Source organism: Schistocerca americana, unplaced genomic scaffold (assembly GCF_021461395.2).
Source record: "Schistocerca americana isolate TAMUIC-IGC-003095 unplaced genomic scaffold, iqSchAmer2.1 HiC_scaffold_116, whole genome shotgun sequence".
Lineage (NCBI taxonomy): Eukaryota > Metazoa > Arthropoda > Insecta > Orthoptera > Acrididae > Schistocerca > Schistocerca americana.
Window position 1 is genome coordinate 172,617 of NW_025725220.1, and position 27,062 is coordinate 199,678.

At 54.4% G+C, this 27,062-nt stretch overlaps 63 non-coding genes across 63 annotated transcripts; 50 read left to right on the forward strand and 13 right to left on the reverse strand.

Annotated features, from left to right (window-relative positions):
* Positions 1-138: 138 nt before the first annotated feature.
* On the forward strand, positions 139-210 carry Trnae-uuc. Its single transcript has one exon. It is a non-coding gene; the product is annotated as a tRNA-Glu (tRNA).
* A 198-nt stretch (positions 211-408) lies between these two features.
* Trnai-aau lies at positions 409-482 on the forward strand. Its single transcript has one exon. It is a non-coding gene; the product is annotated as a tRNA-Ile (tRNA).
* Positions 483-1,058: 576 nt separating this feature from the next.
* Positions 1,059-1,130, reverse strand: Trnag-ucc. Its single transcript has one exon. It is a non-coding gene; the product is annotated as a tRNA-Gly (tRNA).
* Positions 1,131-1,471: 341 nt separating this feature from the next.
* On the forward strand, positions 1,472-1,542 carry Trnag-gcc. The gene has a single exon. It is a non-coding gene; the product is annotated as a tRNA-Gly (tRNA).
* Positions 1,543-1,835: 293 nt separating this feature from the next.
* On the forward strand, positions 1,836-1,908 carry Trnam-cau. Its single transcript has one exon. It is a non-coding gene; the product is annotated as a tRNA-Met (tRNA).
* Positions 1,909-2,189: 281 nt separating this feature from the next.
* Trnae-uuc lies at positions 2,190-2,261 on the forward strand. The gene has a single exon. It is a non-coding gene; the product is annotated as a tRNA-Glu (tRNA).
* Positions 2,262-2,459: 198 nt separating this feature from the next.
* On the forward strand, positions 2,460-2,533 carry Trnai-aau. The gene has a single exon. It is a non-coding gene; the product is annotated as a tRNA-Ile (tRNA).
* Positions 2,534-3,109: 576 nt separating this feature from the next.
* On the reverse strand, positions 3,110-3,181 carry Trnag-ucc. Its single transcript has one exon. It is a non-coding gene; the product is annotated as a tRNA-Gly (tRNA).
* Positions 3,182-3,522: 341 nt separating this feature from the next.
* Positions 3,523-3,593, forward strand: Trnag-gcc. Its single transcript has one exon. It is a non-coding gene; the product is annotated as a tRNA-Gly (tRNA).
* Positions 3,594-3,886: 293 nt separating this feature from the next.
* Positions 3,887-3,959, forward strand: Trnam-cau. Its single transcript has one exon. It is a non-coding gene; the product is annotated as a tRNA-Met (tRNA).
* A 281-nt stretch (positions 3,960-4,240) lies between these two features.
* Positions 4,241-4,312, forward strand: Trnae-uuc. The gene has a single exon. It is a non-coding gene; the product is annotated as a tRNA-Glu (tRNA).
* Positions 4,313-4,510: 198 nt separating this feature from the next.
* Positions 4,511-4,584, forward strand: Trnai-aau. The gene has a single exon. It is a non-coding gene; the product is annotated as a tRNA-Ile (tRNA).
* A 586-nt stretch (positions 4,585-5,170) lies between these two features.
* Trnag-ucc lies at positions 5,171-5,242 on the reverse strand. Its single transcript has one exon. It is a non-coding gene; the product is annotated as a tRNA-Gly (tRNA).
* A 341-nt stretch (positions 5,243-5,583) lies between these two features.
* On the forward strand, positions 5,584-5,654 carry Trnag-gcc. Its single transcript has one exon. It is a non-coding gene; the product is annotated as a tRNA-Gly (tRNA).
* A 293-nt stretch (positions 5,655-5,947) lies between these two features.
* On the forward strand, positions 5,948-6,020 carry Trnam-cau. Its single transcript has one exon. It is a non-coding gene; the product is annotated as a tRNA-Met (tRNA).
* A 281-nt stretch (positions 6,021-6,301) lies between these two features.
* Trnae-uuc lies at positions 6,302-6,373 on the forward strand. Its single transcript has one exon. It is a non-coding gene; the product is annotated as a tRNA-Glu (tRNA).
* Positions 6,374-6,571: 198 nt separating this feature from the next.
* Trnai-aau lies at positions 6,572-6,645 on the forward strand. Its single transcript has one exon. It is a non-coding gene; the product is annotated as a tRNA-Ile (tRNA).
* Positions 6,646-7,221: 576 nt separating this feature from the next.
* Trnag-ucc lies at positions 7,222-7,293 on the reverse strand. Its single transcript has one exon. It is a non-coding gene; the product is annotated as a tRNA-Gly (tRNA).
* Positions 7,294-7,634: 341 nt separating this feature from the next.
* On the forward strand, positions 7,635-7,705 carry Trnag-gcc. The gene has a single exon. It is a non-coding gene; the product is annotated as a tRNA-Gly (tRNA).
* Positions 7,706-7,998: 293 nt separating this feature from the next.
* On the forward strand, positions 7,999-8,071 carry Trnam-cau. Its single transcript has one exon. It is a non-coding gene; the product is annotated as a tRNA-Met (tRNA).
* A 280-nt stretch (positions 8,072-8,351) lies between these two features.
* Positions 8,352-8,423, forward strand: Trnae-uuc. Its single transcript has one exon. It is a non-coding gene; the product is annotated as a tRNA-Glu (tRNA).
* A 198-nt stretch (positions 8,424-8,621) lies between these two features.
* Positions 8,622-8,695, forward strand: Trnai-aau. The gene has a single exon. It is a non-coding gene; the product is annotated as a tRNA-Ile (tRNA).
* A 576-nt stretch (positions 8,696-9,271) lies between these two features.
* Trnag-ucc lies at positions 9,272-9,343 on the reverse strand. Its single transcript has one exon. It is a non-coding gene; the product is annotated as a tRNA-Gly (tRNA).
* Positions 9,344-9,684: 341 nt separating this feature from the next.
* Positions 9,685-9,755, forward strand: Trnag-gcc. Its single transcript has one exon. It is a non-coding gene; the product is annotated as a tRNA-Gly (tRNA).
* A 293-nt stretch (positions 9,756-10,048) lies between these two features.
* Trnam-cau lies at positions 10,049-10,121 on the forward strand. Its single transcript has one exon. It is a non-coding gene; the product is annotated as a tRNA-Met (tRNA).
* A 280-nt stretch (positions 10,122-10,401) lies between these two features.
* On the forward strand, positions 10,402-10,473 carry Trnae-uuc. Its single transcript has one exon. It is a non-coding gene; the product is annotated as a tRNA-Glu (tRNA).
* Positions 10,474-10,671: 198 nt separating this feature from the next.
* Trnai-aau lies at positions 10,672-10,745 on the forward strand. Its single transcript has one exon. It is a non-coding gene; the product is annotated as a tRNA-Ile (tRNA).
* Positions 10,746-11,321: 576 nt separating this feature from the next.
* Positions 11,322-11,393, reverse strand: Trnag-ucc. Its single transcript has one exon. It is a non-coding gene; the product is annotated as a tRNA-Gly (tRNA).
* Positions 11,394-11,734: 341 nt separating this feature from the next.
* On the forward strand, positions 11,735-11,805 carry Trnag-gcc. The gene has a single exon. It is a non-coding gene; the product is annotated as a tRNA-Gly (tRNA).
* A 293-nt stretch (positions 11,806-12,098) lies between these two features.
* Trnam-cau lies at positions 12,099-12,171 on the forward strand. Its single transcript has one exon. It is a non-coding gene; the product is annotated as a tRNA-Met (tRNA).
* A 281-nt stretch (positions 12,172-12,452) lies between these two features.
* Trnae-uuc lies at positions 12,453-12,524 on the forward strand. Its single transcript has one exon. It is a non-coding gene; the product is annotated as a tRNA-Glu (tRNA).
* A 198-nt stretch (positions 12,525-12,722) lies between these two features.
* Trnai-aau lies at positions 12,723-12,796 on the forward strand. Its single transcript has one exon. It is a non-coding gene; the product is annotated as a tRNA-Ile (tRNA).
* A 577-nt stretch (positions 12,797-13,373) lies between these two features.
* Trnag-ucc lies at positions 13,374-13,445 on the reverse strand. Its single transcript has one exon. It is a non-coding gene; the product is annotated as a tRNA-Gly (tRNA).
* Positions 13,446-13,786: 341 nt separating this feature from the next.
* On the forward strand, positions 13,787-13,857 carry Trnag-gcc. Its single transcript has one exon. It is a non-coding gene; the product is annotated as a tRNA-Gly (tRNA).
* Positions 13,858-14,150: 293 nt separating this feature from the next.
* Trnam-cau lies at positions 14,151-14,223 on the forward strand. The gene has a single exon. It is a non-coding gene; the product is annotated as a tRNA-Met (tRNA).
* A 280-nt stretch (positions 14,224-14,503) lies between these two features.
* Trnae-uuc lies at positions 14,504-14,575 on the forward strand. The gene has a single exon. It is a non-coding gene; the product is annotated as a tRNA-Glu (tRNA).
* Positions 14,576-14,773: 198 nt separating this feature from the next.
* Positions 14,774-14,847, forward strand: Trnai-aau. The gene has a single exon. It is a non-coding gene; the product is annotated as a tRNA-Ile (tRNA).
* Positions 14,848-15,420: 573 nt separating this feature from the next.
* Trnag-ucc lies at positions 15,421-15,495 on the reverse strand. The gene has a single exon. It is a non-coding gene; the product is annotated as a tRNA-Gly (tRNA).
* A 341-nt stretch (positions 15,496-15,836) lies between these two features.
* On the forward strand, positions 15,837-15,907 carry Trnag-gcc. The gene has a single exon. It is a non-coding gene; the product is annotated as a tRNA-Gly (tRNA).
* Positions 15,908-16,200: 293 nt separating this feature from the next.
* Trnam-cau lies at positions 16,201-16,273 on the forward strand. The gene has a single exon. It is a non-coding gene; the product is annotated as a tRNA-Met (tRNA).
* Positions 16,274-16,554: 281 nt separating this feature from the next.
* Positions 16,555-16,626, forward strand: Trnae-uuc. Its single transcript has one exon. It is a non-coding gene; the product is annotated as a tRNA-Glu (tRNA).
* A 198-nt stretch (positions 16,627-16,824) lies between these two features.
* Trnai-aau lies at positions 16,825-16,898 on the forward strand. The gene has a single exon. It is a non-coding gene; the product is annotated as a tRNA-Ile (tRNA).
* Positions 16,899-17,474: 576 nt separating this feature from the next.
* On the reverse strand, positions 17,475-17,546 carry Trnag-ucc. The gene has a single exon. It is a non-coding gene; the product is annotated as a tRNA-Gly (tRNA).
* A 341-nt stretch (positions 17,547-17,887) lies between these two features.
* Trnag-gcc lies at positions 17,888-17,958 on the forward strand. The gene has a single exon. It is a non-coding gene; the product is annotated as a tRNA-Gly (tRNA).
* Positions 17,959-18,251: 293 nt separating this feature from the next.
* Positions 18,252-18,324, forward strand: Trnam-cau. Its single transcript has one exon. It is a non-coding gene; the product is annotated as a tRNA-Met (tRNA).
* A 281-nt stretch (positions 18,325-18,605) lies between these two features.
* On the forward strand, positions 18,606-18,677 carry Trnae-uuc. Its single transcript has one exon. It is a non-coding gene; the product is annotated as a tRNA-Glu (tRNA).
* A 198-nt stretch (positions 18,678-18,875) lies between these two features.
* Positions 18,876-18,949, forward strand: Trnai-aau. The gene has a single exon. It is a non-coding gene; the product is annotated as a tRNA-Ile (tRNA).
* Positions 18,950-19,525: 576 nt separating this feature from the next.
* Positions 19,526-19,597, reverse strand: Trnag-ucc. Its single transcript has one exon. It is a non-coding gene; the product is annotated as a tRNA-Gly (tRNA).
* A 341-nt stretch (positions 19,598-19,938) lies between these two features.
* On the forward strand, positions 19,939-20,009 carry Trnag-gcc. The gene has a single exon. It is a non-coding gene; the product is annotated as a tRNA-Gly (tRNA).
* Positions 20,010-20,302: 293 nt separating this feature from the next.
* Trnam-cau lies at positions 20,303-20,375 on the forward strand. Its single transcript has one exon. It is a non-coding gene; the product is annotated as a tRNA-Met (tRNA).
* Positions 20,376-20,656: 281 nt separating this feature from the next.
* Positions 20,657-20,728, forward strand: Trnae-uuc. Its single transcript has one exon. It is a non-coding gene; the product is annotated as a tRNA-Glu (tRNA).
* A 198-nt stretch (positions 20,729-20,926) lies between these two features.
* On the forward strand, positions 20,927-21,000 carry Trnai-aau. The gene has a single exon. It is a non-coding gene; the product is annotated as a tRNA-Ile (tRNA).
* Positions 21,001-21,586: 586 nt separating this feature from the next.
* Positions 21,587-21,658, reverse strand: Trnag-ucc. Its single transcript has one exon. It is a non-coding gene; the product is annotated as a tRNA-Gly (tRNA).
* A 341-nt stretch (positions 21,659-21,999) lies between these two features.
* Positions 22,000-22,070, forward strand: Trnag-gcc. The gene has a single exon. It is a non-coding gene; the product is annotated as a tRNA-Gly (tRNA).
* A 293-nt stretch (positions 22,071-22,363) lies between these two features.
* On the forward strand, positions 22,364-22,436 carry Trnam-cau. Its single transcript has one exon. It is a non-coding gene; the product is annotated as a tRNA-Met (tRNA).
* Positions 22,437-22,717: 281 nt separating this feature from the next.
* On the forward strand, positions 22,718-22,789 carry Trnae-uuc. Its single transcript has one exon. It is a non-coding gene; the product is annotated as a tRNA-Glu (tRNA).
* Positions 22,790-22,987: 198 nt separating this feature from the next.
* On the forward strand, positions 22,988-23,061 carry Trnai-aau. Its single transcript has one exon. It is a non-coding gene; the product is annotated as a tRNA-Ile (tRNA).
* A 586-nt stretch (positions 23,062-23,647) lies between these two features.
* On the reverse strand, positions 23,648-23,719 carry Trnag-ucc. The gene has a single exon. It is a non-coding gene; the product is annotated as a tRNA-Gly (tRNA).
* Positions 23,720-24,060: 341 nt separating this feature from the next.
* Trnag-gcc lies at positions 24,061-24,131 on the forward strand. Its single transcript has one exon. It is a non-coding gene; the product is annotated as a tRNA-Gly (tRNA).
* A 293-nt stretch (positions 24,132-24,424) lies between these two features.
* Trnam-cau lies at positions 24,425-24,497 on the forward strand. The gene has a single exon. It is a non-coding gene; the product is annotated as a tRNA-Met (tRNA).
* A 281-nt stretch (positions 24,498-24,778) lies between these two features.
* Positions 24,779-24,850, forward strand: Trnae-uuc. The gene has a single exon. It is a non-coding gene; the product is annotated as a tRNA-Glu (tRNA).
* A 198-nt stretch (positions 24,851-25,048) lies between these two features.
* On the forward strand, positions 25,049-25,122 carry Trnai-aau. The gene has a single exon. It is a non-coding gene; the product is annotated as a tRNA-Ile (tRNA).
* A 586-nt stretch (positions 25,123-25,708) lies between these two features.
* On the reverse strand, positions 25,709-25,780 carry Trnag-ucc. The gene has a single exon. It is a non-coding gene; the product is annotated as a tRNA-Gly (tRNA).
* Between the last annotated feature and the right edge of the window lie 1,282 nt (positions 25,781-27,062).

A 27,062-nucleotide genomic window follows, 5' to 3' on the forward strand; every position in this document is an offset into this window, starting at 1 on the left:
CAGCAGAGCATGAAGCCAAAAGCATTGCTCTGCGACGTTTGAGGTGCGCGCCTTGCCAGTCAGTATGTGCAAAGATGCTCGCAAAGAGAGCGACAATGCGACAAGCGACCGTACGAACGGTCGAATGAAACGGCCGCATCCGGTGTGGTCTAGTGGCTAGGATACCTGGCTTTCACCCAGGAGGCCCGGGTTCGATTCCCGGTACCGGAACGGAATTTTTTCCACACGAATCGTGACAAGTTTGAGCTGTCCGAGCGGCCGTTTCCCGTCCTGCTCGCAATATAGCTACTGTTTCGTGACCGTCAGCAGAATATAGACTAGGGAAGCAGACACACGACGACCATAGGAATGGTGTATGGCTTCATGCCACCTGATTCCAGCGTAGGGCTGAGCAACTGCATCTGCCGAGGCCCGTTAGCTCAGTTGGTTAGAGCGTCGTGCTAATAACGCGAAGGTCGTGGGTTCGATCCCCCCACGGGCCACTTCTCTTTTACTACTGCGAAAAGGCAGCGCCGATTTCAGCTGGCGAGTGTGATGACCAAATGATCATCACCCTGCGTGGAAGTTGACAGAGGATCCGAACCCGACTCGTCGGGAAGCACTACAGCATTCACTCGGCAATGGCCATAATATCTTGAATACACTGGTTAGAGAAAATGTCCGATTGCCGATGCGTAACAACTTTGGCCCTTGTCAGTACTTGGGCGGGTGAGCGCATGGGAACACAGGGCAGTATTGGCAGTTTTACTTCCTATTTTTGTTTCTCCTTTGTTTTCGGAGCTACAGCCCGATTCGGCCAGGGAGACGCCACCGTGAAATGAAGGGGGCGTGCTGTGTGTCCATCGCCTCGCCTCGCCTCTCCTTACCTCTCTCAGTCGTTTCTCGTGCTTGTCGTTTTGATATAGGCCGATTTGAGAGCGTCAGCTCTCGCGTCAGCTGAGCAAAGTCGAGACAAGTCGAGACACACTAAGGGCTGGTATGCAGCGAGTAAGAGGGCGAAAAAACAATAGTTTAAGAGCGCGTGGCAAAAGTACTCATACGCGAAATTAAAAGCCTGCTGCGGTGGCCGGGAATCGAACCCGGATCAACTGCTTGGAAGGCAACTATGCTGACCATTACACCACCACCGCACAAGCGAGCGCCCCGCCACCGCGCTGAGTCGGCTTCCCGCCTGTCGGCAGCGGCCGAAGGTGATCGTACCCGGCAGGCGCATTTCGAGGCAGGCTAGGGGAGCACATCCAGACGCATTCGGACAGCGTATCCGCGCACATTTCGCATCCTTTGGCAAGAGTCGGCGCCGGCGGCGCAAGAGTACGCAGAGGACCGCGTTCTGGCGGCATCTTTAAGCAGTGCAGTGCAGGATTCAGCGTCTGCAGCATCTTCTCCACAGAATGCTACGGCGCTTGACGGCAGTCCCACTTTCCCTTGAGACATCTGCTCGGGAAGCAGCGTGAAGGTACCGCTGGCCCGAGCATCGGTGGTTCAGTGGTAGAATGCTCGCCTGCCACGCGGGCGGCCCGGGTTCGATTCCCGGCCGATGCATCATTTTGTTTTTTCTCCGGTAGGGGTGCTGCGTGTCTTTCGCACTCGAACTGCGTGAGCCATGAGAATGAACCGCGGGATTCCGTGTGGAAAGAACCAATCATGCAGCGCGGACGACTGCTCGTTTGGACTCCTGCGTGCTATTGTACATACTGGCGTCTGCCTAGCATCGCAAGTTGCCTGCCGCGCCGTGAATGCACGTGTAGCAACAGAAAAAATGAGCCAGGGAGTGCAGACTCTCTACCACTTGTATTCGGTACTTACCAAGATTCCAGAAGGTCTAACGATCGCCTGCCTCGGTAGCGCAGTAGGCAGCGCGTAAGTCTCATAATCTTAAGGTCGTGAGTTCGATCCTCACCCGGGGCATCTAATTTTCTGTGACTGAAGGTGGTGCTGTTGCTAGGGCGCCAACTTATTTCTTGTTTGTTATCCGCAACGTTTCAACGCTTCAGCGGGAAAATGTTTACTTCCTGTTATTGCTACATACAGCTTCCCTATTCCTCTTCTCCCAGCAGAGCATGAAGCCAAAAGCATTGCTCTGCGACGTTTGAGGTGCGCGCCTTGCCAGTCAGTATGTGCAAAGATGCTCGCAAAGAGAGCGACAATGCGACAAGCGACCGTACGAACGGTCGAATGAAACGGCCGCATCCGGTGTGGTCTAGTGGCTAGGATACCTGGCTTTCACCCAGGAGGCCCGGGTTCGATTCCCGGTACCGGAACGGAATTTTTTCCACACGAATCGTGACAAGTTTGAGCTGTCCGAGCGGCCGTTTCCCGTCCTGCTCGCAATATAGCTACTGTTTCGTGACCGTCAGCAGAATATAGACTAGGGAAGCAGACACACGACGACCATAGGAATGGTGTATGGCTTCATGCCACCTGATTCCAGCGTAGGGCTGAGCAACTGCATCTGCCGAGGCCCGTTAGCTCAGTTGGTTAGAGCGTCGTGCTAATAACGCGAAGGTCGTGGGTTCGATCCCCCCACGGGCCACTTCTCTTTTACTACTGCGAAAAGGCAGCGCCGATTTCAGCTGGCGAGTGTGATGACCAAATGATCATCACCCTGCGTGGAAGTTGACAGAGGATCCGAACCCGACTCGTCGGGAAGCACTACAGCATTCACTCGGCAATGGCCATAATATCTTGAATACACTGGTTAGAGAAAATGTCCGATTGCCGATGCGTAACAACTTTGGCCCTTGTCAGTACTTGGGCGGGTGAGCGCATGGGAACACAGGGCAGTATTGGCAGTTTTACTTCCTATTTTTGTTTCTCCTTTGTTTTCGGAGCTACAGCCCGATTCGGCCAGGGAGACGCCACCGTGAAATGAAGGGGGCGTGCTGTGTGTCCATCGCCTCGCCTCGCCTCTCCTTACCTCTCTCAGTCGTTTCTCGTGCTTGTCGTTTTGATATAGGCCGATTTGAGAGCGTCAGCTCTCGCGTCAGCTGAGCAAAGTCGAGACAAGTCGAGACACACTAAGGGCTGGTATGCAGCGAGTAAGAGGGCGAAAAAACAATAGTTTAAGAGCGCGTGGCAAAAGTACTCATACGCGAAATTAAAAGCCTGCTGCGGTGGCCGGGAATCGAACCCGGATCAACTGCTTGGAAGGCAACTATGCTGACCATTACACCACCACCGCACAAGCGAGCGCCCCGCCACCGCGCTGAGTCGGCTTCCCGCCTGTCGGCAGCGGCCGAAGGTGATCGTACCCGGCAGGCGCATTTCGAGGCAGGCTAGGGGAGCACATCCAGACGCATTCGGACAGCGTATCCGCGCACATTTCGCATCCTTTGGCAAGAGTCGGCGCCGGCGGCGCAAGAGTACGCAGAGGACCGCGTTCTGGCGGCATCTTTAAGCAGTGCAGTGCAGGATTCAGCGTCTGCAGCATCTTCTCCACAGAATGCTACGGCGCTTGACGGCAGTCCCACTTTCCCTTGAGACATCTGCTCGGGAAGCAGCGTGAAGGTACCGCTGGCCCGAGCATCGGTGGTTCAGTGGTAGAATGCTCGCCTGCCACGCGGGCGGCCCGGGTTCGATTCCCGGCCGATGCATCATTTTGTTTTTTCTCCGGTAGGGGTGCTGCGTGTCTTTCGCACTCGAACTGCGTGAGCCATGAGAATGAACCGCGGGATTCCGTGTGGAAAGAACCAATCATGCAGCGCGGACGACTGCTCGTTTGGACTCCTGCGTGCTATTGTACATACTGGCGTCGGCCTAGCATCGCAAGTTGCCTGCCGCGCCGTGAATGCACGTGTAGCAACAGAAAAAATGAGCCAGGGAGTGCAGACTCTCTACCACTTGTATTCGGTACTTACCAAGATTCCAGAAGGTCTAACGATCGCCTGCCTCGGTAGCGCAGTAGGCAGCGCGTAAGTCTCATAATCTTAAGGTCGTGAGTTCGATCCTCACCCGGGGCATCTAATTTTCTGTGACTGAAGGTGGTGCTGTTGCTAGGGCGCCAACTTATTTCTTGTTTGTTATCCGCAACGTTTCAACGCTTCAGCGGGAAAATGTTTACTTCCTGTTATTGCTACATACAGCTTCCCTATTCCTCTTCTCCCAGCAGAGCATGAAGCCAAAAGCATTGCTCTGCGACGTTTGAGGTGCGCGCCTTGCCAGTCAGTATGTGCAAAGATGCTCGCAAAGAGAGCGACAATGCGACAAGCGACCGTACGAACGGTCGAATGAAACGGCCGCATCCGGTGTGGTCTAGTGGCTAGGATACCTGGCTTTCACCCAGGAGGCCCGGGTTCGATTCCCGGTACCGGAACGGAATTTTTTCCACACGAATCGTGACAAGTTTGAGCTGTCCGAGCGGCCGTTTCCCGTCCTGCTCGCAATATAGCTACTGTTTCGTGACCGTCAGCAGAATATAGACTAGGGAAGCAGACACACGACGACCATAGGAATGGTGTATGGCTTCATGCCACCTGATTCCAGCGTAGGGCTGAGCAACTGCATCTGCCGAGGCCCGTTAGCTCAGTTGGTTAGAGCGTCGTGCTAATAACGCGAAGGTCGTGGGTTCGATCCCCCCACGGGCCACTTCTCTTTTACTACTGCGAAAAGGCAGCGCCGATTTCAGCTGGCGAGTGTGATGACCAAATGATCATCACCCTGCGTGGAAGTTGACAGAGGATCCGAACCCGACTCGTCGGGAAGCACTACAGCATTCACTCGGCAATGGCCATAATATCTTGAATACACTGGTTAGAGAAAATGAAAGAAAATGTCCGATTGCCGATGCGTAACAACTTTGGCCCTTGTCAGTACTTGGGCGGGTGAGCGCATGGGAACACAGGGCAGTATTGGCAGTTTTACTTCCTATTTTTGTTTCTCCTTTGTTTTCGGAGCTACAGCCCGATTCGGCCAGGGAGACGCCACCGTGAAATGAAGGGGGCGTGCTGTGTGTCCATCGCCTCGCCTCGCCTCTCCTTACCTCTCTCAGTCGTTTCTCGTGCTTGTCGTTTTGATATAGGCCGATTTGAGAGCGTCAGCTCTCGCGTCAGCTGAGCAAAGTCGAGACAAGTCGAGACACACTAAGGGCTGGTATGCAGCGAGTAAGAGGGCGAAAAAACAATAGTTTAAGAGCGCGTGGCAAAAGTACTCATACGCGAAATTAAAAGCCTGCTGCGGTGGCCGGGAATCGAACCCGGATCAACTGCTTGGAAGGCAACTATGCTGACCATTACACCACCACCGCACAAGCGAGCGCCCCGCCACCGCGCTGAGTCGGCTTCCCGCCTGTCGGCAGCGGCCGAAGGTGATCGTACCCGGCAGGCGCATTTCGAGGCAGGCTAGGGGAGCACATCCAGACGCATTCGGACAGCGTATCCGCGCACATTTCGCATCCTTTGGCAAGAGTCGGCGCCGGCGGCGCAAGAGTACGCAGAGGACCGCGTTCTGGCGGCATCTTTAAGCAGTGCAGTGCAGGATTCAGCGTCTGCAGCATCTTCTCCACAGAATGCTACGGCGCTTGACGGCAGTCCCACTTTCCCTTGAGACATCTGCTCGGGAAGCAGCGTGAAGGTACCGCTGGCCCGAGCATCGGTGGTTCAGTGGTAGAATGCTCGCCTGCCACGCGGGCGGCCCGGGTTCGATTCCCGGCCGATGCATCATTTTGTTTTTTCTCCGGTAGGGGTGCTGCGTGTCTTTCGCACTCGAACTGCGTGAGCCATGAGAATGAACCGCGGGATTCCGTGTGGAAAGAACCAATCATGCAGCGCGGACGACTGCTCGTTTGGACTCCTGCGTGCTATTGTACATACTGGCGTCGGCCTAGCATCGCAAGTTGCCTGCCGCGCCGTGAATGCACGTGTAGCAACAGAAAAAATGAGCCAGGGAGTGCAGACTCTCTACCACTTGTATTCGGTACTTACCAAGATTCCAGAAGGTCTAACGATCGCCTGCCTCGGTAGCGCAGTAGGCAGCGCGTAAGTCTCATAATCTTAAGGTCGTGAGTTCGATCCTCACCCGGGGCATCTAATTTTCTGTGACTGAAGGTGGTGCTGTTGCTAGGGCGCCAACTTATTTCTTGTTTGTTATCCGCAACGTTTCAACGCTTCAGCGGGAAAATGTTTACTTCCTGTTATTGCTACATACAGCTTCCCTATTCCTCTTCTCCCAGCAGAGCATGAAGCCAAAAGCATTGCTCTGCGACGTTTGAGGTGCGCGCCTTGCCAGTCAGTATGTGCAAAGATGCTCGCAAAGAGAGCGACAATGCGACAAGCGACCGTACGAACGGTCGAATGAAACGGCCGCATCCGGTGTGGTCTAGTGGCTAGGATACCTGGCTTTCACCCAGGAGGCCCGGGTTCGATTCCCGGTACCGGAACGGAATTTTTTCCACACGAATCGTGACAAGTTTGAGCTGTCCGAGCGGCCGTTTCCCGTCCTGCTCGCAATATAGCTACTGTTTCGTGACCGTCAGCAGAATATAGACTAGGGAAGCAGACACACGACGACCATAGGAATGGTGTATGGCTTCATGCCACCTGATTCCAGCGTAGGGCTGAGCAACTGCATCTGCCGAGGCCCGTTAGCTCAGTTGGTTAGAGCGTCGTGCTAATAACGCGAAGGTCGTGGGTTCGATCCCCCCACGGGCCACTTCTCTTTTACTACTGCGAAAAGGCAGCGCCGATTTCAGCTGGCGAGTGTGATGACCAAATGATCATCACCCTGCGTGGAAGTTGACAGAGGATCCGAACCCGACTCGTCGGGAAGCACTACAGCATTCACTCGGCAATGGCCATAATATCTTGAATACACTGGTTAGAGAAAATGTCCGATTGCCGATGCGTAACAACTTTGGCCCTTGTCAGTACTTGGGCGGGTGAGCGCATGGGAACACAGGGCAGTATTGGCAGTTTTACTTCCTATTTTTGTTTCTCCTTTGTTTTCGGAGCTACAGCCCGATTCGGCCAGGGAGACGCCACCGTGAAATGAAGGGGGCGTGCTGTGTGTCCATCGCCTCGCCTCGCCTCTCCTTACCTCTCTCAGTCGTTTCTCGTGCTTGTCGTTTTGATATAGGCCGATTTGAGAGCGTCAGCTCTCGCGTCAGCTGAGCAAAGTCGAGACAAGTCGAGACACACTAAGGGCTGGTATGCAGCGAGTAAGAGGGCGAAAAAACAATAGTTTAAGAGCGCGTGGCAAAAGTACTCATACGCGAAATTAAAAGCCTGCTGCGGTGGCCGGGAATCGAACCCGGATCAACTGCTTGGAAGGCAACTATGCTGACCATTACACCACCACCGCACAAGCGAGCGCCCCGCCACCGCGCTGAGTCGGCTTCCCGCCTGTCGGCAGCGGCCGAAGGTGATCGTACCCGGCAGGCGCATTTCGAGGCAGGCTAGGGGAGCACATCCAGACGCATTCGGACAGCGTATCCGCGCACATTTCGCATCCTTTGGCAAGAGTCGGCGCCGGCGGCGCAAGAGTACGCAGAGGACCGCGTTCTGGCGGCATCTTTAAGCAGTGCAGTGCAGGATTCAGCGTCTGCAGCATCTTCTCCACAGAATGCTACGGCGCTTGACGGCAGTCCCACTTTCCCTTGAGACATCTGCTCGGGAAGCAGCGTGAAGGTACCGCTGGCCCGAGCATCGGTGGTTCAGTGGTAGAATGCTCGCCTGCCACGCGGGCGGCCCGGGTTCGATTCCCGACCGATGCATCATTTTGTTTTTTCTCCGGTAGGGGTGCTGCGTGTCTTTCGCACTCGAACTGCGTGAGCCATGAGAATGAACCGCGGGATTCCGTGTGGAAAGAACCAATCATGCAGCGCGGACGACTGCTCGTTTGGACTCCTGCGTGCTATTGTACATACTGGCGTCGGCCTAGCATCGCAAGTTGCCTGCCGCGCCGTGAATGCACGTGTAGCAACAGAAAAAATGAGCCAGGGAGTGCAGACTCTCTACCACTTGTATTCGGTACTTACCAAGATTCCAGAAGGTCTAACGATCGCCTGCCTCGGTAGCGCAGTAGGCAGCGCGTAAGTCTCATAATCTTAAGGTCGTGAGTTCGATCCTCACCCGGGGCATCTAATTTTCTGTGACTGAAGGTGGTGCTGTTGCTAGGGCGCCAACTTATTTCTTGTTTGTTATCCGCAACGTTTCAACGCTTCAGCGGGAAAATGTTTACTTCCTGTTATTGCTACATACAGCTTCCCTATTCCTCTTCTCCCAGCAGAGCATGAAGCCAAAAGCATTGCTCTGCGACGTTTGAGGTGCGCGCCTTGCCAGTCAGTATGTGCAAAGATGCTCGCAAAGAAGCGACAATGCGACAAGCGACCGTACGAACGGTCGAATGAAACGGCCGCATCCGGTGTGGTCTAGTGGCTAGGATACCTGGCTTTCACCCAGGAGGCCCGGGTTCGATTCCCGGTACCGGAACGGAATTTTTTCCACACGAATCGTGACAAGTTTGAGCTGTCCGAGCGGCCGTTTCCCGTCCTGCTCGCAATATAGCTACTGTTTCGTGACCGTCAGCAGAATATAGACTAGGGAAGCAGACACACGACGACCATAGGAATGGTGTATGGCTTCATGCCACCTGATTCCAGCGTAGGGCTGAGCAACTGCATCTGCCGAGGCCCGTTAGCTCAGTTGGTTAGAGCGTCGTGCTAATAACGCGAAGGTCGTGGGTTCGATCCCCCCACGGGCCACTTCTCTTTTACTACTGCGAAAAGGCAGCGCCGATTTCAGCTGGCGAGTGTGATGACCAAATGATCATCACCCTGCGTGGAAGTTGACAGAGGATCCGAACCCGACTCGTCGGGAAGCACTACAGCATTCACTCGGCAATGGCCATAATATCTTGAATACACTGGTTAGAGAAAATGTCCGATTGCCGATGCGTAACAACTTTGGCCCTTGTCAGTACTTGGGCGGGTGAGCGCATGGGAACACAGGGCAGTATTGGCAGTTTTACTTCCTATTTTTGTTTCTCCTTTGTTTTCGGAGCTACAGCCCGATTCGGCCAGGGAGACGCCACCGTGAAATGAAGGGGGCGTGCTGTGTGTCCATCGCCTCGCCTCGCCTCTCCTTACCTCTCTCAGTCGTTTCTCGTGCTTGTCGTTTTGATATAGGCCGATTTGAGAGCGTCAGCTCTCGCGTCAGCTGAGCAAAGTCGAGACAAGTCGAGACACACTAAGGGCTGGTATGCAGCGAGTAAGAGGGCGAAAAAACAATAGTTTAAGAGCGCGTGGCAAAAGTACTCATACGCGAAATTAAAAGCCTGCTGCGGTGGCCGGGAATCGAACCCGGATCAACTGCTTGGAAGGCAACTATGCTGACCATTACACCACCACCGCACAAGCGAGCGCCCCGCCACCGCGCTGAGTCGGCTTCCCGCCTGTCGGCAGCGGCCGAAGGTGATCGTACCCGGCAGGCGCATTTCGAGGCAGGCTAGGGGAGCACATCCAGACGCATTCGGACAGCGTATCCGCGCACATTTCGCATCCTTTGGCAAGAGTCGGCGCCGGCGGCGCAAGAGTACGCAGAGGACCGCGTTCTGGCGGCATCTTTAAGCAGTGCAGTGCAGGATTCAGCGTCTGCAGCATCTTCTCCACAGAATGCTACGGCGCTTGACGGCAGTCCCACTTTCCCTTGAGACATCTGCTCGGGAAGCAGCGTGAAGGTACCGCTGGCCCGAGCATCGGTGGTTCAGTGGTAGAATGCTCGCCTGCCACGCGGGCGGCCCGGGTTCGATTCCCGACCGATGCATCATTTTGTTTTTTCTCCGGTAGGGGTGCTGCGTGTCTTTCGCACTCGAACTGCGTGAGCCATGAGAATGAACCGCGGGATTCCGTGTGGAAAGAACCAATCATGCAGCGCGGACGACTGCTCGTTTGGACTCCTGCGTGCTATTGTACATACTGGCGTCGGCCTAGCATCGCAAGTTGCCTGCCGCGCCGTGAATGCACGTGTAGCAACAGAAAAAATGAGCCAGGGAGTGCAGACTCTCTACCACTTGTATTCGGTACTTACCAAGATTCCAGAAGGTCTAACGATCGCCTGCCTCGGTAGCGCAGTAGGCAGCGCGTAAGTCTCATAATCTTAAGGTCGTGAGTTCGATCCTCACCCGGGGCATCTAATTTTCTGTGACTGAAGGTGGTGCTGTTGCTAGGGCGCCAACTTATTTCTTGTTTGTTATCCGCAACGTTTCAACGCTTCAGCGGGAAAATGTTTACTTCCTGTTATTGCTACATACAGCTTCCCTATTCCTCTTCTCCCAGCAGAGCATGAAGCCAAAAGCATTGCTCTGCGACGTTTGAGGTGCGCGCCTTGCCAGTCAGTATGTGCAAAGATGCTCGCAAAGAAGCGACAATGCGACAAGCGACCGTACGAACGGTCGAATGAAACGGCCGCATCCGGTGTGGTCTAGTGGCTAGGATACCTGGCTTTCACCCAGGAGGCCCGGGTTCGATTCCCGGTACCGGAACGGAATTTTTTCCACACGAATCGTGACAAGTTTGAGCTGTCCGAGCGGCCGTTTCCCGTCCTGCTCGCAATATAGCTACTGTTTCGTGACCGTCAGCAGAATATAGACTAGGGAAGCAGACACACGACGACCATAGGAATGGTGTATGGCTTCATGCCACCTGATTCCAGCGTAGGGCTGAGCAACTGCATCTGCCGAGGCCCGTTAGCTCAGTTGGTTAGAGCGTCGTGCTAATAACGCGAAGGTCGTGGGTTCGATCCCCCCACGGGCCACTTCTCTTTTACTACTGCGAAAAGGCAGCGCCGATTTCAGCTGGCGAGTGTGATGACCAAATGATCATCACCCTGCGTGGAAGTTGACAGAGGATCCGAACCCGACTCGTCGGGAAGCACTACAGCATTCACTCGGCAATGGCCATAATATCTTGAATACACTGGTTAGAGAAAATGTCCGATTGCCGATGCGTAACAACTTTGGCCCTTGTCAGTACTTGGGCGGGTGAGCGCATGGGAACACAGGGCAGTATTGGCAGTTTTACTTCCTATTTTTGTTTCTCCTTTGTTTTCGGAGCTACAGCCCGATTCGGCCAGGGAGACGCCACCGTGAAATGAAGGGGGCGTGCTGTGTGTCCATCGCCTCGCCTCGCCTCTCCTTACCTCTCTCAGTCGTTTCTCGTGCTTGTCGTTTTGATATAGGCCGATTTGAGAGCGTCAGCTCTCGCGTCAGCTGAGCAAAGTCGAGACAAGTCGAGACACACTAAGGGCTGGTATGCAGCGAGTAAGAGGGCGAAAAAACAATAGTTTAAGAGCGCGTGGCAAAAGTACTCATACGCGAAATTAAAAGCCTGCTGCGGTGGCCGAGAATCGAACCCGGATCAACTGCTTGGAAGGCAACTATGCTGACCATTACACCACCACCGCACAAGCGAGCGCCCCGCCACCGCGCTGAGTCGGCTTCCCGCCTGTCGGCAGCGGCCGAAGGTGATCGTACCCGGCAGGCGCATTTCGAGGCAGGCTAGGGGAGCACATCCAGACGCATTCGGACAGCGTATCCGCGCACATTTCGCATCCTTTGGCAAGAGTCGGCGCCGGCGGCGCAAGAGTACGCAGAGGACCGCGTTCTGGCGGCATCTTTAAGCAGTGCAGTGCAGGATTCAGCGTCTGCAGCATCTTCTCCACAGAATGCTACGGCGCTTGACGGCAGTCCCACTTTCCCTTGAGACATCTGCTCGGGAAGCAGCGTGAAGGTACCGCTGGCCCGAGCATCGGTGGTTCAGTGGTAGAATGCTCGCCTGCCACGCGGGCGGCCCGGGTTCGATTCCCGGCCGATGCATCATTTTGTTTTTTCTCCGGTAGGGGTGCTGCGTGTCTTTCGCACTCGAACTGCGTGAGCCATGAGAATGAACCGCGGGATTCCGTGTGGAAAGAACCAATCATGCAGCGCGGACGACTGCTCGTTTGGACTCCTGCGTGCTATTGTACATACTGGCGTCGGCCTAGCATCGCAAGTTGCCTGCCGCGCCGTGAATGCACGTGTAGCAACAGAAAAAATGAGCCAGGGAGTGCAGACTCTCTACCACTTGTATTCGGTACTTACCAAGATTCCAGAAGGTCTAACGATCGCCTGCCTCGGTAGCGCAGTAGGCAGCGCGTAAGTCTCATAATCTTAAGGTCGTGAGTTCGATCCTCACCCGGGGCATCTAATTTTCTGTGACTGAAGGTGGTGCTGTTGCTAGGGCGCCAACTTATTTCTTGTTTGTTATCCGCAACGTTTCAACGCTTCAGCGGGAAAATGTTTACTTCCTGTTATTGCTACATACAGCTTCCCTATTCCTCTTCTCCCAGCAGAGCATGAAGCCAAAAGCATTGCTCTGCGACGTTTGAGGTGCGCGCCTTGCCAGTCAGTATGTGCAAAGATGCTCGCAAAGAGAGCGACAATGCGACAAGCGACCGTACGAACGGTCGAATGAAACGGCCGCATCCGGTGTGGTCTAGTGGCTAGGATACCTGGCTTTCACCCAGGAGGCCCGGGTTCGATTCCCGGTACCGGAACGGAATTTTTTCCACACGAATCGTGACAAGTTTGAGCTGTCCGAGCGGCCGTTTCCCGTCCTGCTCGCAATATAGCTACTGTTTCGTGACCGTCAGCAGAATATAGACTAGGGAAGCAGACACACGACGACCATAGGAATGGTGTATGGCTTCATGCCACCTGATTCCAGCGTAGGGCTGAGCAACTGCATCTGCCGAGGCCCGTTAGCTCAGTTGGTTAGAGCGTCGTGCTAATAACGCGAAGGTCGTGGGTTCGATCCCCCCACGGGCCACTTCTCTTTTACTACTGCGAAAAGGCAGCGCCGATTTCAGCTGGCGAGTGTGATGACCAAATGATCATCACCCTGCGTGGAAGTTGACAGAGGATCCGAACCCGACTCGTCGGGAAGCACTACAGCATTCACTCGGCAATGGCCATAATATCTTGAATACACTGGTTAGAGAAAATGTCCGATTGCCGATGCGTAACAACTTTGGCCCTTGTCAGTACTTGGGCGGGTGAGCGCATGGGAACACAGGGCAGTATTGGCAGTTTTACTTCCTATTTTTGTTTCTATTTTTGTTTTCGGAGCTACAGCCCGATTCGGCCAGGGAGACGCCACCGTGAAATGAAGGGGGCGTGCTGTGTGTCCATCGCCTCGCCTCGCCTCTCCTTACCTCTCTCAGTCGTTTCTCGTGCTTGTCGTTTTGATATAGGCCGATTTGAGAGCGTCAGCTCTCGCGTCAGCTGAGCAAAGTCGAGACAAGTCGAGACACACTAAGGGCTGGTATGCAGCGAGTAAGAGGGCGAAAAAACAATAGTTTAAGAGCGCGTGGCAAAAGTACTCATACGCGAAATTAAAAGCCTGCTGCGGTGGCCGGGAATCGAACCCGGATCAACTGCTTGGAAGGCAACTATGCTGACCATTACACCACCACCGCACAAGCGAGCGCCCCGCCACCGCGCTGAGTCGGCTTCCCGCCTGTCGGCAGCGGCCGAAGGTGATCGTACCCGGCAGGCGCATTTCGAGGCAGGCTAGGGGAGCACATCCAGACGCATTCGGACAGCGTATCCGCGCACATTTCGCATCCTTTGGCAAGAGTCGGCGCCGGCGGCGCAAGAGTACGCAGAGGACCGCGTTCTGGCGGCATCTTTAAGCAGTGCAGTGCAGGATTCAGCGTCTGCAGCATCTTCTCCACAGAATGCTACGGCGCTTGACGGCAGTCCCACTTTCCCTTGAGACATCTGCTCGGGAAGCAGCGTGAAGGTACCGCTGGCCCGAGCATCGATGGTTCAGTGGTAGAATGCTCGCCTGCCACGCGGGCGGCCCGGGTTCGATTCCCGGCCGATGCATGATTTTGTTTTTTCTCCGGTAGGGGTGCTGCGTGTCTTTCGCACTCGAACTGCGTGAGCCATGAGAATGAACCGCGGGATTCCGTGTGGAAAGAACCAATCATGCAGCGCGGACGACTGCTCGTTTGGACTCCTGCGTGCTATTGTACATACTGGCGTCGGCCTAGCATCGCAAGTTGCCTGCCGCGCCGTGAATGCACGTGTAGCAACAGAAAAAATGAGCCAGGGAGTGCAGACTCTCTACCACTTGTATTCGGTACTTACCAAGATTCCAGAAGGTCTAACGATCGCCTGCCTCGGTAGCGCAGTAGGCAGCGCGTAAGTCTCATAATCTTAAGGTCGTGAGTTCGATCCTCACCCGGGGCATCTAATTTTCTGTGACTGAAGGTGGTGCTGTTGCTAGGGCGCCAACTTATTTCTTGTTTGTTATCCGCAACGTTTCAACGCTTCAGCGGGAAAATGTTTACTTCCTGTTATTGCTACATACAGCTTCCCTATTCCTCTTCTCCCAGCAGAGCATGAAGCCAAAAGCATTGCTCTGCGACGTTTGAGGTGCGCGCCTTGCCAGTCAGTATGTGCAAAGATGCTCGCAAAGAAGCGACAATGCGACAAGCGACCGTACGAACGGTCGAATGAAACGGCCGCATCCGGTGTGGTCTAGTGGCTAGGATACCTGGCTTTCACCCAGGAGGCCCGGGTTCGATTCCCGGTACCGGAACGGAATTTTTTCCACACGAATCGTGACAAGTTTGAGCTGTCCGAGCGGCCGTTTCCCGTCCTGCTCGCAATATAGCTACTGTTTCGTGACCGTCAGCAGAATATAGACTAGGGAAGCAGACACACGACGACCATAGGAATGGTGTATGGCTTCATGCCACCTGATTCCAGCGTAGGGCTGAGCAACTGCATCTGCCGAGGCCCGTTAGCTCAGTTGGTTAGAGCGTCGTGCTAATAACGCGAAGGTCGTGGGTTCGATCCCCCCACGGGCCACTTCTCTTTTACTACTGCGAAAAGGCAGCGCCGATTTCAGCTGGCGAGTGTGATGACCAAATGATCATCACCCTGCGTGGAAGTTGACAGAGGATCCGAACCCGACTCGTCGGGAAGCACTACAGCATTCACTCGGCAATGGCCATAATATCTTGAATACACTGGTTAGAGAAAATGTCCGATTGCCGATGCGTAACAACTTTGGCCCTTGTCAGTACTTGGGCGGGTGAGCGCATGGGAACACAGGGCAGTATTGGCAGTTTTACTTCCTATTTTTGTTTCTCCTTTGTTTTCGGAGCTACAGCCCGATTCGGCCAGGGAGACGCCACCGTGAAATGAAGGGGGCGTGCTGTGTGTCCATCGCCTCGCCTCGCCTCTCCTTACCTCTCTCAGTCGTTTCTCGTGCTTGTCGTTTTGATATAGGCCGATTTGAGAGCGTCAGCTCTCGCGTCAGCTGAGCAAAGTCGAGACAAGTCGAGACACACTAAGGGCTGGTATGCAGCGAGTAAGAGGGCGAAAAAACAATAGTTTAAGAGCGCGTGGCAAAAGTACTCATACGCGAAATTAAAAGCCTGCTTCGGTGGCCGGGAATCGAACCCGGATCAACTGCTTGGAAGGCAACTATGCTGACCATTACACCACCACCGCACAAGCGAGCGCCCCGCCACCGCGCTGAGTCGGCTTCCCGCCTGTCGGCAGCGGCCGAAGGTGATCGTACCCGGCAGGCGCATTTCGAGGCAGGCTAGGGGAGCACATCCAGACGCATTCGGACAGCGTATCCGCGCACATTTCGCATCCTTTGGCAAGAGTCGGCGCCGGCGGCGCAAGAGTACGCAGAGGACCGCGTTCTGGCGGCATCTTTAAGCAGTGCAGTGCAGGATTCAGCGTCTGCAGCATCTTCTCCACAGAATGCTACGGCGCTTGACGGCAGTCCCACTTTCCCTTGAGACATCTGCTCGGGAAGCAGCGTGAAGGTACCGCTGGCCCGAGCATCGGTGGTTCAGTGGTAGAATGCTCGCCTGCCACGCGGGCGGCCCGGGTTCGATTCCCGGCCGATGCATCATTTTGTTTTTTCTCCGGTAGGGGTGCTGCGTGTCTTTCGCACTCGAACTGCGTGAGCCATGAGAATGAACCGCGGGATTCCGTGTGGAAAGAACCAATCATGCAGCGCGGACGACTGCTCGTTTGGACTCCTGCGTGCTATTGTACATACTGGCGTCGGCCTAGCATCGCAAGTTGCCTGCCGCGCCGTGAATGCACGTGTAGCAACAGAAAAAATGAGCCAGGGAGTGCAGACTCTCTACCACTTGTATTCGGTACTTACCAAGATTCCAGAAGGTCTAACGATCGCCTGCCTCGGTAGCGCAGTAGGCAGCGCGTAAGTCTCATAATCTTAAGGTCGTGAGTTCGATCCTCACCCGGGGCATCTAATTTTCTGTGACTGAAGGTGGTGCTGTTGCTAGGGCGCCAACTTATTTCTTGTTTGTTATCCGCAACGTTTCAACGCTTCAGCGGGAAAATGTTTACTTCCTGTTATTGCTACATACAGCTTCCCTATTCCTCTTCTCCCAGCAGAGCATGAAGCCAAAAGCATTGCTCTGCGACGTTTGAGGTGCGCGCCTTGCCAGTCAGTATGTGCAAAGATGCTCGCAAAGAGAGCGACAATGCGACAAGCGACCGTACGAACGGTCGAATGAAACGGCCGCATCCGGTGTGGTCTAGTGGCTAGGATACCTGGCTTTCACCCAGGAGGCCCGGGTTCGATTCCCGGTACCGGAACGGAATTTTTTCCACACGAATCGTGACAAGTTTGAGCTGTCCGAGCGGCCGTTTCCCGTCCTGCTCGCAATATAGCTACTGTTTCGTGACCGTCAGCAGAATATAGACTAGGGAAGCAGACACACGACGACCATAGGAATGGTGTATGGCTTCATGCCACCTGATTCCAGCGTAGGGCTGAGCAACTGCATCTGCCGAGGCCCGTTAGCTCAGTTGGTTAGAGCGTCGTGCTAATAACGCGAAGGTCGTGGGTTCGATCCCCCCACGGGCCACTTCTCTTTTACTACTGCGAAAAGGCAGCGCCGATTTCAGCTGGCGAGTGTGATGACCAAATGATCATCACCCTGCGTGGAAGTTGACAGAGGATCCGAACCCGACTCGTCGGGAAGCACTACAGCATTCACTCGGCAATGGCCATAATATCTTGAATACACTGGTTAGAGAAAATGTCCGATTGCCGATGCGTAACAACTTTGGCCCTTGTCAGTACTTGGGCGGGTGAGCGCATGGGAACACAGGGCAGTATTGGCAGTTTTACTTCCTATTTTTGTTTCTCCTTTGTTTTCGGAGCTACAGCCCGATTCGGCCAGGGAGACGCCACCGTGAAATGAAGGGGGCGTGCTGTGTGTCCATCGCCTCGCCTCGCCTCTCCTTACCTCTCTCAGTCGTTTCTCGTGCTTGTCGTTTTGATATAGGCCGATTTGAGAGCGTCAGCTCTCGCGTCAGCTGAGCAAAGTCGAGACAAGTCGAGACACACTAAGGGCTGGTATGCAGCGAGTAAGAGGGCGAAAAAACAATAGTTTAAGAGCGCGTGGCAAAAGTACTCATACGCGAAATTAAAAGCCTGCTGCGGTGGCCGGGAATCGAACCCGGATCAACTGCTTGGAAGGCAACTATGCTGACCATTACACCACCACCGCACAAGCGAGCGCCCCGCCACCGCGCTGAGTCGGCTTCCCGCCTGTCGGCAGCGGCCGAAGGTGATCGTACCCGGCAGGCGCATTTCGAGGCAGGCTAGGGGAGCACATCCAGACGCATTCGGACAGCGTATCCGCGCACATTTCGCATCCTTTGGCAAGAGTCGGCGCCGGCGGCGCAAGAGTACGCAGAGGACCGCGTTCTGGCGGCATCTTTAAGCAGTGCAGTGCAGGATTCAGCGTCTGCAGCATCTTCTCCACAGAATGCTACGGCGCTTGACGGCAGTCCCACTTTCCCTTGAGACATCTGCTCGGGAAGCAGCGTGAAGGTACCGCTGGCCCGAGCATCGGTGGTTCAGTGGTAGAATGCTCGCCTGCCACGCGGGCGGCCCGGGTTCGATTCCCGGCCGATGCATCATTTTGTTTTTTCTCCGGTAGGGGTGCTGCGTGTCTTTCGCACTCGAACTGCGTGAGCCATGAGAATGAACCGCGGGATTCCGTGTGGAAAGAACCAATCATGCAGCGCGGACGACTGCTCGTTTGGACTCCTGCGTGCTATTGTACATACTGGCGTCGGCCTAGCATCGCAAGTTGCCTGCCGCGCCGTGAATGCACGTGTAGCAACAGAAAAAATGAGCCAGGGAGTGCAGACTCTCTACCACTTGTATTCGGTACTTACCAAGATTCCAGAAGGTCTAACGATCGCCTGCCTCGGTAGCGCAGTAGGCAGCGCGTAAGTCTCATAATCTTAAGGTCGTGAGTTCGATCCTCACCCGGGGCATCTAATTTTCTGTGACTGAAGGTGGTGCTGTTGCTAGGGCGCCAACTTATTTCTTGTTTGTTATCCGCAACGTTTCAACGCTTCAGCGGGAAAATGTTTACTTCCTGTTATTGCTACATACAGCTTCCCTATTCCTCTTCTCCCAGCAGAGCATGAAGCCAAAAGCATTGCTCTGCGACGTTTGAGGTGCGCGCCTTGCCAGTCAGTATGTGCAAAGATGCTCGCAAAGAGAGCGACAATGCGACAAGCGACCGTACGAACGGTCGAATGAAACGGCCGCATCCGGTGTGGTCTAGTGGCTAGGATACCTGGCTTTCACCCAGGAGGCCCGGGTTCGATTCCCGGTACCGGAACGGAATTTTTTCCACACGAATCGTGACAAGTTTGAGCTGTCCGAGCGGCCGTTTCCCGTCCTGCTCGCAATATAGCTACTGTTTCGTGACCGTCAGCAGAATATAGACTAGGGAAGCAGACACACGACGACCATAGGAATGGTGTATGGCTTCATGCCACCTGATTCCAGCGTAGGGCTGAGCAACTGCATCTGCCGAGGCCCGTTAGCTCAGTTGGTTAGAGCGTCGTGCTAATAACGCGAAGGTCGTGGGTTCGATCCCCCCACGGGCCACTTCTCTTTTACTACTGCGAAAAGGCAGCGCCGATTTCAGCTGGCGAGTGTGATGACCAAATGATCATCACCCTGCGTGGAAGTTGACAGAGGATCCGAACCCGACTCGTCGGGAAGCACTACAGCATTCACTCGGCAATGGCCATAATATCTTGAATACACTGGTTAGAGAAAATGTCCGATTGCCGATGCGTAACAACTTTGGCCCTTGTCAGTACTTGGGCGGGTGAGCGCATGGGAACACAGGGCAGTATTGGCAGTTTTACTTCCTATTTTTGTTTCTCCTTTGTTTTCGGAGCTACAGCCCGATTCGGCCAGGGAGACGCCACCGTGAAATGAAGGGGGCGTGCTGTGTGTCCATCGCCTCGCCTCGCCTCTCCTTACCTCTCTCAGTCGTTTCTCGTGCTTGTCGTTTTGATATAGGCCGATTTGAGAGCGTCAGCTCTCGCGTCAGCTGAGCAAAGTCGAGACAAGTCGAGACACACTAAGGGCTGGTATGCAGCGAGTAAGAGGGCGAAAAAACAATAGTTTAAGAGCGCGTGGCAAAAGTACTCATACGCGAAATTAAAAGCCTGCTGCGGTGGCCGGGAATCGAACCCGGATCAACTGCTTGGAAGGCAACTATGCTGACCATTACACCACCACCGCACAAGCGAGCGCCCCGCCACCGCGCTGAGTCGGCTTCCCGCCTGTCGGCAGCGGCCGAAGGTGATCGTACCCGGCAGGCGCATTTCGAGGCAGGCTAGGGGAGCACATCCAGACGCATTCGGACAGCGTATCCGCGCACATTTCGCATCCTTTGGCAAGAGTCGGCGCCGGCGGCGCAAGAGTACGCAGAGGACCGCGTTCTGGCGGCATCTTTAAGCAGTGCAGTGCAGGATTCAGCGTCTGCAGCATCTTCTCCACAGAATGCTACGGCGCTTGACGGCAGTCCCACTTTCCCTTGAGACATCTGCTCGGGAAGCAGCGTGAAGGTACCGCTGGCCCGAGCATCGGTGGTTCAGTGGTAGAATGCTCGCCTGCCACGCGGGCGGCCCGGGTTCGATTCCCGGCCGATGCATCATTTTGTTTTTTCTCCGGTAGGGGTGCTGCGTGTCTTTCGCACTCGAACTGCGTGAGCCATGAGAATGAACCGCGGGATTCCGTGTGGAAAGAACCAATCATGCAGCGCGGACGACTGCTCGTTTGGACTCCTGCGTGCTATTGTACATACTGGCGTCGGCCTAGCATCGCAAGTTGCCTGCCGCGCCGTGAATGCACGTGTAGCAACAGAAAAAATGAGCCAGGGAGTGCAGACTCTCTACCACTTGTATTCGGTACTTACCAAGATTCCAGAAGGTCTAACGATCGCCTGCCTCGGTAGCGCAGTAGGCAGCGCGTAAGTCTCATAATCTTAAGGTCGTGAGTTCGATCCTCACCCGGGGCATCTAATTTTCTGTGACTGAAGGTGGTGCTGTTGCTAGGGCGCCAACTTATTTCTTGTTTGTTATCCGCAACGTTTCAACGCTTCAGCGGGAAAATGTTTACTTCCTGTTATTGCTACATACAGCTTCCCTATTCCTCTTCTCCCAGCAGAGCATGAAGCCAAAAGCATTGCTCTGCGACGTTTGAGGTGCGCGCCTTGCCAGTCAGTATGTGCAAAGATGCTCGCAAAGAGAGCGACAATGCGACAAGCGACCGTACGAACGGTCGAATGAAACGGCCGCATCCGGTGTGGTCTAGTGGCTAGGATACCTGGCTTTCACCCAGGAGGCCCGGGTTCGATTCCCGGTACCGGAACGGAATTTTTTCCACACGAATCGTGACAAGTTTGAGCTGTCCGAGCGGCCGTTTCCCGTCCTGCTCGCAATATAGCTACTGTTTCGTGACCGTCAGCAGAATATAGACTAGGGAAGCAGACACACGACGACCATAGGAATGGTGTATGGCTTCATGCCACCTGATTCCAGCGTAGGGCTGAGCAACTGCATCTGCCGAGGCCCGTTAGCTCAGTTGGTTAGAGCGTCGTGCTAATAACGCGAAGGTCGTGGGTTCGATCCCCCCACGGGCCACTTCTCTTTTACTACTGCGAAAAGGCAGCGCCGATTTCAGCTGGCGAGTGTGATGACCAAATGATCATCACCCTGCGTGGAAGTTGACAGAGGATCCGAACCCGACTCGTCGGGAAGCACTACAGCATTCACTCGGCAATGGCCATAATATCTTGAATACACTGGTTAGAGAAAATGAAAGAAAATGTCCGATTGCCGATGCGTAACAACTTTGGCCCTTGTCAGTACTTGGGCGGGTGAGCGCATGGGAACACAGGGCAGTATTGGCAGTTTTACTTCCTATTTTTGTTTCTCCTTTGTTTTCGGAGCTACAGCCCGATTCGGCCAGGGAGACGCCACCGTGAAATGAAGGGGGCGTGCTGTGTGTCCATCGCCTCGCCTCGCCTCTCCTTACCTCTCTCAGTCGTTTCTCGTGCTTGTCGTTTTGATATAGGCCGATTTGAGAGCGTCAGCTCTCGCGTCAGCTGAGCAAAGTCGAGACAAGTCGAGACACACTAAGGGCTGGTATGCAGCGAGTAAGAGGGCGAAAAAACAATAGTTTAAGAGCGCGTGGCAAAAGTACTCATACGCGAAATTAAAAGCCTGCTGCGGTGGCCGGGAATCGAACCCGGATCAACTGCTTGGAAGGCAACTATGCTGACCATTACACCACCACCGCACAAGCGAGCGCCCCGCCACCGCGCTGAGTCGGCTTCCCGCCTGTCGGCAGCGGCCGAAGGTGATCGTACCCGGCAGGCGCATTTCGAGGCAGGCTAGGGGAGCACATCCAGACGCATTCGGACAGCGTATCCGCGCACATTTCGCATCCTTTGGCAAGAGTCGGCGCCGGCGGCGCAAGAGTACGCAGAGGACCGCGTTCTGGCGGCATCTTTAAGCAGTGCAGTGCAGGATTCAGCGTCTGCAGCATCTTCTCCACAGAATGCTACGGCGCTTGATGGCAGTCCCACTTTCCCTTGAGACATCTGCTCGGGAAGCAGCGTGAAGGTACCGCTGGCCCGAGCATCGGTGGTTCAGTGGTAGAATGCTCGCCTGCCACGCGGGCGGCCCGGGTTCGATTCCCGGCCGATGCATCATTTTGTTTTTTCTCCGGTAGGGGTGCTGCGTGTCTTTCGCACTCGAACTGCGTGAGCCATGAGAATGAACCGCGGGATTCCGTGTGGAAAGAACCAATCATGCAGCGCGGACGACTGCTCGTTTGGACTCCTGCGTGCTATTGTACATACTGGCGTCGGCCTAGCATCGCAAGTTGCCTGCCGCGCCGTGAATGCACGTGTAGCAACAGAAAAAATGAGCCAGGGAGTGCAGACTCTCTACCACTTGTATTCGGTACTTACCAAGATTCCAGAAGGTCTAACGATCGCCTGCCTCGGTAGCGCAGTAGGCAGCGCGTAAGTCTCATAATCTTAAGGTCGTGAGTTCGATCCTCACCCGGGGCATCTAATTTTCTGTGACTGAAGGTGGTGCTGTTGCTAGGGCGCCAACTTATTTCTTGTTTGTTATCCGCAACGTTTCAACGCTTCAGCGGGAAAATGTTTACTTCCTGTTATTGCTACATACAGCTTCCCTATTCCTCTTCTCCCAGCAGAGCATGAAGCCAAAAGCATTGCTCTGCGACGTTTGAGGTGCGCGCCTTGCCAGTCAGTATGTGCAAAGATGCTCGCAAAGAGAGCGACAATGCGACAAGCGACCGTACGAACGGTCGAATGAAACGGCCGCATCCGGTGTGGTCTAGTGGCTAGGATACCTGGCTTTCACCCAGGAGGCCCGGGTTCGATTCCCGGTACCGGAACGGAATTTTTTCCACACGAATCGTGACAAGTTTGAGCTGTCCGAGCGGCCGTTTCCCGTCCTGCTCGCAATATAGCTACTGTTTCGTGACCGTCAGCAGAATATAGACTAGGGAAGCAGACACACGACGACCATAGGAATGGTGTATGGCTTCATGCCACCTGATTCCAGCGTAGGGCTGAGCAACTGCATCTGCCGAGGCCCGTTAGCTCAGTTGGTTAGAGCGTCGTGCTAATAACGCGAAGGTCGTGGGTTCGATCCCCCCACGGGCCACTTCTCTTTTACTACTGCGAAAAGGCAGCGCCGATTTCAGCTGGCGAGTGTGATGACCAAATGATCATCACCCTGCGTGGAAGTTGACAGAGGATCCGAACCCGACTCGTCGGGAAGCACTACAGCATTCACTCGGCAATGGCCATAATATCTTGAATACACTGGTTAGAGAAAATGAAAGAAAATGTCCGATTGCCGATGCGTAACAACTTTGGCCCTTGTCAGTACTTGGGCGGGTGAGCGCATGGGAACACAGGGCAGTATTGGCAGTTTTACTTCCTATTTTTGTTTCTCCTTTGTTTTCGGAGCTACAGCCCGATTCGGCCAGGGAGACGCCACCGTGAAATGAGGGGGGCGTGCTGTGTGTCCATCGCCTCGCCTCGCCTCTCCTTACCTCTCTCAGTCGTTTCTCGTGCTTGTCGTTTTGATATAGGCCGATTTGAGAGCGTCAGCTCTCGCGTCAGCTGAGCAAAGTCGAGACAAGTCGAGACACACTAAGGGCTGGTATGCAGCGAGTAAGAGGGCGAAAAAACAATAGTTTAAGAGCGCGTGGCAAAAGTACTCATACGCGAAATTAAAAGCCTGCTGCGGTGGCCGGGAATCGAACCCGGATCAACTGCTTGGAAGGCAACTATGCTGACCATTACACCACCACCGCACAAGCGAGCGCCCCGCCACCGCGCTGAGTCGGCTTCCCGCCTGTCGGCAGCGGCCGAAGGTGATCGTACCCGGCAGGCGCATTTCGAGGCAGGCTAGGGGAGCACATCCAGACGCATTCGGACAGCGTATCCGCGCACATTTCGCATCCTTTGGCAAGAGTCGGCGCCGGCGGCGCAAGAGTACGCAGAGGACCGCGTTCTGGCGGCATCTTTAAGCAGTGCAGTGCAGGATTCAGCGTCTGCAGCATCTTCTCCACAGAATGCTACGGCGCTTGACGGCAGTCCCACTTTCCCTTGAGACATCTGCTCGGGAAGCAGCGTGAAGGTACCGCTGGCCCGAGCATCGGTGGTTCAGTGGTAGAATGCTCGCCTGCCACGCGGGCGGCCCGGGTTCGATTCCCGGCCGATGCATCATTTTGTTTTTTCTCCGGTAGGGGTGCTGCGTGTCTTTCGCACTCGAACTGCGTGAGCCATGAGAATGAACCGCGGGATTCCGTGTGGAAAGAACCAATCATGCAGCGCGGACGACTGCTCGTTTGGACTCCTGCGTGCTATTGTACATACTGGCGTCGGCCTAGCATCGCAAGTTGCCTGCCGCGCCGTGAATGCACGTGTAGCAACAGAAAAAATGAGCCAGGGAGTGCAGACTCTCTACCACTTGTATTCGGTACTTACCAAGATTCCAGAAGGTCTAACGATCGCCTGCCTCGGTAGCGCAGTAGGCAGCGCGTAAGTCTCATAATCTTAAGGTCGTGAGTTCGATCCTCACCCGGGGCATCTAATTTTCTGTGACTGAAGGTGGTGCTGTTGCTAGGGCGCCAACTTATTTCTTGTTTGTTATCCGCAACGTTTCAACGCTTCAGCGGGAAAATGTTTACTTCCTGTTATTGCTACATACAGCTTCCCTATTCCTCTTCTCCCAGCAGAGCATGAAGCCAAAAGCATTGCTCTGCGACGTTTGAGGTGCGCGCCTTGCCAGTCAGTATGTGCAAAGATGCTCGCAAAGAGAGCGACAATGCGACAAGCGACCGTACGAACGGTCGAATGAAACGGCCGCATCCGGTGTGGTCTAGTGGCTAGGATACCTGGCTTTCACCCAGGAGGCCCGGGTTCGATTCCCGGTACCGGAACGGAATTTTTTCCACACGAATCGTGACAAGTTTGAGCTGTCCGAGCGGCCGTTTCCCGTCCTGCTCGCAATATAGCTACTGTTTCGTGACCGTCAGCAGAATATAGACTAGGGAAGCAGACACACGACGACCATAGGAATGGTGTATGGCTTCATGCCACCTGATTCCAGCGTAGGGCTGAGCAACTGCATCTGCCGAGGCCCGTTAGCTCAGTTGGTTAGAGCGTCGTGCTAATAACGCGAAGGTCGTGGGTTCGATCCCCCCACGGGCCACTTCTCTTTTACTACTGCGAAAAGGCAGCGCCGATTTCAGCTGGCGAGTGTGATGACCAAATGATCATCACCCTGCGTGGAAGTTGACAGAGGATCCGAACCCGACTCGTCGGGAAGCACTACAGCATTCACTCGGCAATGGCCATAATATCTTGAATACACTGGTTAGAGAAAATGAAAGAAAATGTCCGATTGCCGATGCGTAACAACTTTGGCCCTTGTCAGTACTTGGGCGGGTGAGCGCATGGGAACACAGGGCAGTATTGGCAGTTTTACTTCCTATTTTTGTTTCTCCTTTGTTTTCGGAGCTACAGCCCGATTCGGCCAGGGAGACGCCACCGTGAAATGAAGGGGGCGTGCTGTGTGTCCATCGCCTCGCCTCGCCTCTCCTTACCTCTCTCAGTCGTTTCTCGTGCTTGTCGTTTTGATATAGGCCGATTTGAGAGCGTCAGCTCTCGCGTCAGCTGAGCAAAGTCGAGACAAGTCGAGACACACTAAGGGCTGGTATGCAGCGAGTAAGAGGGCGAAAAAACAATAGTTTAAGAGCGCGTGGCAAAAGTACTCATACGCGAAATTAAAAGCCTGCTGCGGTGGCCGGGAATCGAACCCGGATCAACTGCTTGGAAGGCAACTATGCTGACCATTACACCACCACCGCACAAGCGAGCGCCCCGCCACCGCGCTGAGTCGGCTTCCCGCCTGTCGGCAGCGGCCGAAGGTGATCGTACCCGGCAGGCGCATTTCGAGGCAGGCTAGGGGAGCACATCCAGACGCATTCGGACAGCGTATCCGCGCACATTTCGCATCCTTTGGCAAGAGTCGGCGCCGGCGGCGCAAGAGTACGCAGAGGACCGCGTTCTGGCGGCATCTTTAAGCAGTGCAGTGCAGGATTCAGCGTCTGCAGCATCTTCTCCACAGAATGCTACGGCGCTTGACGGCAGTCCCACTTTCCCTTGAGACATCTGCTCGGGAAGCAGCGTGAAGGTACCGCTGGCCCGAGCATCGGTGGTTCAGTGGTGGTCGAAGATATTCCCAGCTATGAAGCCATTGTGAACATAGGCGATGAATGTGGTACTGCGATTCTATATAAAGTCGGCATTCAGTGTGAATTAGACACCTTGCTAGAAACTGGGCGCGGGATCACGGCAAAACTAAACGGGTTGCTTTTAGTAAATATTTATGCCCCAACTGGGTCTGACGGTCGACGCGACAGGCGCGACTTTTACAGAGAGGACGTAGTACGCCTCTTCACTAACGTCCGACATAATATAATATTAGGCGGGGATTTTAATTGTGTGTTACGCCGCGAGGACCAGTGCCCAAATTTTAATTTTTGTGACGAGTTAAAAGTTTTAACTGATGGTTTAGGTCTGATAGATATCTGGACCCATCTTCGTCCACAGGCTCAGGCGTACACCTACGTGTGCCATAGTTCAGCAAGTCGATTAGACAGACTATATGTCACCAAAGGATTCCTGCACAATGTAATTGACTGTGAGATATGGCCTGTCAATTTTTCTGATCATTGTGCCTTCCATATAACAGTCAACTCTACTAAGCAAACAACATTTTTGGGACGCGGTGTATGGCAGCTAAATCTTTCTCTCCTCGATGACGTCGAACTGCGACACTCCCTCGTCCGCACTTGGGACAAGTGTATGCGCAATCAAGCGAGGTACACACGACGTGTAGTTTGGTGGACCGAATTCGTTAAGCCGCAATTAAAGAAATGTATGATCCAATATGCACGGGAAACAGCATACTGGAGGAAGCGCACATTAGAATTTTATTTCTCATGTTTGCGCGAGTTGTACGGTGATCCTTCACGGATCATCAGCCACAACCTTCAAATCAAACGCATTAAAGCCAAAATTACAACTCTGGTGCGGCGGTCACTGGACGGTCCTAAAGTAAGAGCGCGGACTGGGACTGATATTATG